General features: G+C 37.3%; 1 long non-coding RNA gene across 1 annotated transcript; it reads left to right on the forward strand.

Moving 5' to 3' along the window:
* Positions 1-2,929: 2,929 nt before the first annotated feature.
* Positions 2,930-5,023, forward strand: LOC148152463 (uncharacterized). The gene is made up of 2 exons (XR_015762071.1): positions 2,930-4,256; positions 4,494-5,023. It is a non-coding gene; the product is annotated as an uncharacterized LOC148152463 (long non-coding RNA).
* The last annotated feature ends 1,134 nt before the right edge of the window (positions 5,024-6,157 follow it).

The raw sequence follows: 6,157 nt of genomic DNA on the forward strand, positions 1-6,157 counted from the left end.
GTTAGGTTGGGGTAAGAGTAGGGTAAGGGGTAAGAGTAGAGTAGAGTTAGGGTTACAGCAAGGACAGGTACTTTTTGGGGATGATGAGGGCCTAAGAGTGCAGGGGGTCTGAGAATGTAGAGTCCACATGAACGGTGCCTGCTGTGAGGTGCTTCATGTACATCCTAGTGTCCATTCAAATCTTAGACTGTACGATCTTCTATGTTCCATTGTTCAAATCCAACATATCGTCGAAGGGACCAGCCAGACTGTTTGAATAAAGTAAGGTTATAGTAGTATAGTGTCTTCTCAGATGAATGTTCTCTGACATAGCACAATGATGCCGACAAAATACAGATAGCCACGAGACAGCCAGCTGTACAATCCATCAGCAGATTAAACTCCATGTAGGTTCAAGGAGCATGTGCTCTCTGTGACCCTTTCACCGTCTGAGTGGGAACGTCTGTCCATCTGACCGTCTCACTCTGAGTCAGCATCGAGATCGCTGCGTCCTGTTAAATTCATAATGCTGTCTAATCTGCGCTGAAAGCCTTTGCTCACTTTGACTGTGCTCCAGTGGACGGAGATTAAAATCACGACGGCCTCCCGTCATCCCCTCCACCACACACACAAATACAAACAATGACCGATTATATCAGCCATGATTCATTTTCACTGACCACCCTCATAGTGAGTCACCTTTCATGTGACAGGAAGGAAAACCCAAGTATTCTACTTGAATCTGGAGCTGTTGTGTGTGCATTTATGAAAGGGATGTGCGCCCTCTTGAGGATGAATGCTGGAAAATCATCTTTAAAAAGTTTCTTATGTGGACAAAAGTCAATAGAAATCTAACAGAAGTCCAACAAACATTCAAGTAAAGAGATTAAACTCCCTGCATATAGTAACCAAAGCTTATCCCCTTTGAACCTGTCTAGGTTGTTGAATTAGGCATCTTTTAATGAAGTGTTCACATTGTTATGATTGAATGTGTTGGATCATTGAGAAAAAAATAGCCCAAGATCATCTGAGTAAAAATGTCCAGTATTCACATAATATCAATGGAGTAAAGTTAAAGCTACCCTCCCAAACCATCCTCTTGAGGATTATCCACATTTTTTTTGAAAGCTGAGTCATATTTCACAAATTCCACAACCAGTTCTGATTACTGTCCGACCTGTAGAATCGAGAAACTGCTTTGGCAGAACCTGTATGACAACATGTAGCACGGTTGACACAAAGCAACACATCGTGTCCCAATTTAGAGAAATTCAAGAACCACAGTCAGTATCTATCAGTCTGGATATAGTTATTGCCTACCTGTGCAATTCTGCTAGATTCTCATGATGATTCAGTGGGTCGTCTGGGATTTCTCCCATTCAGCTGGATTTCTGCTGTAGAATTTCAACAACTCGGCCAATCAGTGAACAGGAGAAATTGTGAATGACATTGATTTTCTGTGCCGTTATAGAATTGTAGTCAGTCTATGGTTGTGGTTTGGCAGTGGAAGTAGAAGAAGTGTCATTAGGTGAAAGTTTGGTACAGCCTGGCTGAGTTGCACGGCCTACCAAAATATCATCCATGAGGCCACAAAAACCTCAGTTAAGGTCAGTGTTCATAATTCAACTGTCAGAATGAAAGATTGGACAAAAATTATATCTTTGGGAAGGTTCTAAGCTGAGAGCCACAGCTGAACAAAAATAACACAAATGTTTGTCTCAGATTTGCCAAAAATGTCTTGACGTTCTTCAAGGCTACAGGAAACCTACTTTGTGGCTAATGAGGCTGATGTCATCAGCTTGGGTGAAACTGGCACAACATTTCAGAAAGAAGAACAATGTAACAACAATCAAACAATGTGCTGGTTTGGTGATGGTGTGGGGTTAGTATCCCTTTTCAGAACATGGATGTCTTGCTGTCACTGACAGAACCATGAATGCTGGATTAAAAGTTGAAAAATTCAAAGAAAGCAAAGTTTCAGTTTTGCTATCAGGCTGATTGCCTTGTGGTTGCGGCATTGACAGGAAATGAAGCAACTTCCCTGCAATCGTCCCTCACCAAGGCAGCAACAAGGTGACTGCAGCTGTATTTTGGCTGCAAATTAGACTATAGACAGGAAATGTTCTGACTAATAGGATTATGGGTCACCTGAATGGAGAGGGGACATAGGCAGTGGGATGCAGTGTGTGAGGAAATGTGACAGTTTTAATAATTTGACACTTTGAGACTTTAGGTTTTTACCTGTCCGTGTTAAACAGATTCAACAAGTCATTTTCTGTGTTGAGTCCAGAAACATTTGATCATTCTTGTTTTTTGTTTCATTCTGAGCCTAGCATTAATTCTGTAAGTATAGTTTATCATTATTTTACTTTTTACAATCTTATATGCTTAACAGGAAGATGGACAAGAAAAAAGTTTAAAATGTATAGAAAAGTCAATATATGTGTGTGAAGAAATCAGCTTTATTTGACTCGGTGGTATCAGAATTACAGTTATTTATTCATTATGATAAGTGTTGCTGAACTAAGTTTATGATGTAAAGAGAGTGTAATAAAAACTCCCTTATTCTTCTCAAGCCATTTTAAGAGAACTTTGGTGCAATTGTGCCATCTGCTGGAAACGAGTTATTTTCATCAAAGCAAAAGTGATGAAAATGTAGTGAAAAATTGTACATTTCCAGAAAGTTTGGTTTTTATATAAAATAAATATCTGTAACTTGAACATAGTTTAAAATTCTTCCTCCACATTCTTGTTGTCTGGACTTTGACTGGATCACTTTAGCAGATGAATATACACTGATCAAAATTTAAAATCTTTGTTTTGAACATGAACTCTATTTACCAGTAGGATGACTTCAAAAAACAATAAGCTGCACTTGATTTTATAGGAGCATCAAAATAAAGGAGGGGTAATGCACACCTCACTTTCCAGATTTTTATTTGCAAATAATTTGAAATTGATGGAAGAGTTGTTTGTGCTATTGCTTTGCAACAAGAAGGATTTAAATCCCAGCAAGTGGTCTATGCATAGAGCTTGAGTTTCACCCCATGCATGAATAGAGAAGAACGTCGCTGCAAGTACACCTCGCTGCAGCAAACAGAAAGGGGCGGGTACGGGCCACTGTCAGTCTCATACCTTATTTGGAAATGGGACCATTGCAATCCGGAAGTGAAGGGGGCGCTATTTTCTATACTTCCGTTTTTATTTTCTTTTGAAATCAGTGATATATTTTCACCTTTAGGAAGGAGTTTCACTCTCATAATGTATTTGAACTTCTTTATTTTATTTACTTCACGGCAGCTCACAGTTTTTAGCAAATTCTGTAGCTTTCGGCGTACTTCTAAATCTGCTCCTTAGTCGCATCTTTTCGGGCTTGCGACTGCCTCTAGTGGCGTGAGGGTGGTAACATAACTAATATAATTACATTACTAAATCAGAGTACCACACGTCTTTATTACTTATTATTAATTCTGGCATTACTGCAACAGTAAAAGATAAATTCCCTCACAAAAGAACATACCTTTTCATTTTCTTAACCCTCATGCCATTATTGTATGCCACATAAAGTTTCTGCAGGCTACTTATTGTTGCATCGTCGTCACAGATGGGCCGTGTAATAATGTGATTCATGAATATGATTTATCGTTTTAGAGTCGAAGGAAAATTTCCTCGTTGACAGATTAAATAGTTTCATCTTATTTTTTTCTAAATATAAGACTATACCAACAAAAAGTCTCTCAATATACATGGCACTGTAAAAACAAAAAAAAAATGAAAAAAAATGAATTTTTGCTTTGATCTGTTTAACAACCCTGGTTGTAACAACCTGGGTTGTTATTCTTCTGTACCTAATTCATTTGTTAATTACTTTTGCTCAATTAAATTTCTTACGTATAGAGCTTTGGAGCGTGACGTCACTGCTCTAGTCGGAGGGGTATCAGCGCCATCTTAGGGGTCCATAGACAACAGTCTCGCAGTATAAAAAAAAACAGTCTCGCAGATTTTTTTCTATCCAAGTTACTTAAAATAATTTAGCTATGGTACGAACTTGCTACGTTATTGTCTGTAATGTCCGATCACACGACTGAAACGGTAAAAGGATATAAGACGGACTTTGGTTTCACTATTATCCTGCTTGGAAACAACGTGAGGAGGCTAAGCTATCGGTGCTAACGAAAAGAAGACGAATGTCCTGGTATCAGCGGTGACACGTCTTGATATCACGTTCTCCAAAATCCCCAGATACCTACAAGTTTCCTCCAGACATTTCCTTTCTGGTGAGTGTCTAAATTTGCTTTGTTGGTTTTGTGTCATAATGTTGTTCTATGATTTTGTCCGAGTGTTCTTACGTTCAGTTTCTGTTGTTTAGCTCGGGCTAATATTGTTTATGTAGCATAGTCCGAGTTTTGTCAGTGGACATCGAGGTTATTACATTATTGTGAAGTAAACTATTTTACTAATGTTATCAAATTTACAGCTTTAATAGCGATGTGTTCTGATATGTCCTCTTAAAGGCAAACCGACGTATGAAATGGATGAGCTCAATCCTGACTGGGGTCCAGCGCTGAATGTGGGTCACTGAGGTAAACGCCACAACATCGGACCGACATGGGCGTCAATTAAAGAGGCGATACAGCAAAACCATCAACAGGTTACTGAGACTGATTTCATTATTTACCCCAGAAGAGGTAAATAATGAAAACACAGTAGCAGAGGCAACAGAAGAGGAGCAAGTTGGAGAGGCTGAGGAGGAAGAAACCAGGAGAGGAGCTCAGCAAGGCTGCAGACTCTGAAGAGGAACAGGAACCATTTGTGTTGAAATACAGTTGGAAGCGGCTGTTCTCTCATTTAATAATTTAATGTATTAAACATTCATGAATCGTTTGATTCAAGCACTTCAAGTTGCATGTAAACGTGAAGAAAAGAATCACATTTTAAGTAACAATTTGATATTTAAATATTCAGGTAATAAACATACATGTAATGAGATTATATTTTTAAATAAATATTTTATGTGATTAAAGTAAACAATTATATAATCAGACATCTGTCAAGACACTGGGTTTTTGGGTTTGTTTTGCTTTTCATTTTATTAACTTTGTGTTTCAATTCACTTAAGTGGTTCATGGTATTTAGTGTAGTTAGAATAATATTATTGCTTTTCCTTGTTTGTCTGAGTCCATGTCAAGCCTTCTTTAATGACTATTCTATTTTATCCTTCTAGTTATTTCTTACTTCAGCCTCCCTGCAGGGTTTCTAGTAATGTTTATTTCTTAATTTGATCACCATAGGTTCAGTTATTGTTCCATGTCTGAGTCTGTATCTTTCTGTGTCATTCTAGTTGGGTTATTTCTTTGTTTAGATCTTCTAGTTTCTCTTGCTCTGTGTTCCTTAGTTCTTATTGTTAGATCAGCCTTGTTTCTACATCCACATAAAGTAAGTCCACTGCCTGCTGCATTTGTGTCCACCGCCACATCATGACACAAACCAGATGAAAGAGCCCATCTTTAAACATTTAATGTGCAATTAAACAATAAAGGTGACAAATTTTATGAAATAGACCACACTTTAATAAATATTTGTTGTATTTAACATATTTCAGGTAAGTGAACATGTAATGACATAGATCCTGGCCTAGAATTTTATGCAATTGAACATTACGGGTAACAAGTGATGATCATCTGAGGTAATACATTTTATGAATTTTCTTTTTTTTTTTAAATATAATTCTGGTTAAAAAATAAAAAAGGGGTCAAAATGGAATAAAAATATGCCTAATCTATATAGTTTAATAGAATAATTGTACACAGATTTTGAGTTAATAGGTTACATGACCTACAAGCTAAGAAAAATACAAAATTTTGACTGCAGAAATAGCTAAAAAATATATAAAAGGTGTTCAAATGTAATAAAGGTGAGTGTGCCTCATCTATACAATCTAGTAGAACAATTTCAAGCAGATTGAGTTAATGGGACACAATTTGGAAGCTACTGAAGAAAACATTTAATATTAAAATTATTGAATATGACTTAAAATTTTAATAGAGGATAGTGTGCCTCGTGTCCACTTTTTGGTATCAGTTGGTCACAAGACAAAGCATTTATGCACAGGAGTGTTCGGAAATTGACAGCAGCAATGTGAAACTCCGAGCGCTTGTGGAGAGACTTAAGAACAGCT

Source organism: Poecilia mexicana, unplaced genomic scaffold (genome assembly GCF_051168715.1).
Source record: "Poecilia mexicana isolate PSO_F unplaced genomic scaffold, ASM5116871v1 scaffold_23, whole genome shotgun sequence".
Classification (NCBI taxonomy): Eukaryota; Metazoa; Chordata; class Actinopteri; order Cyprinodontiformes; family Poeciliidae; genus Poecilia; species Poecilia mexicana.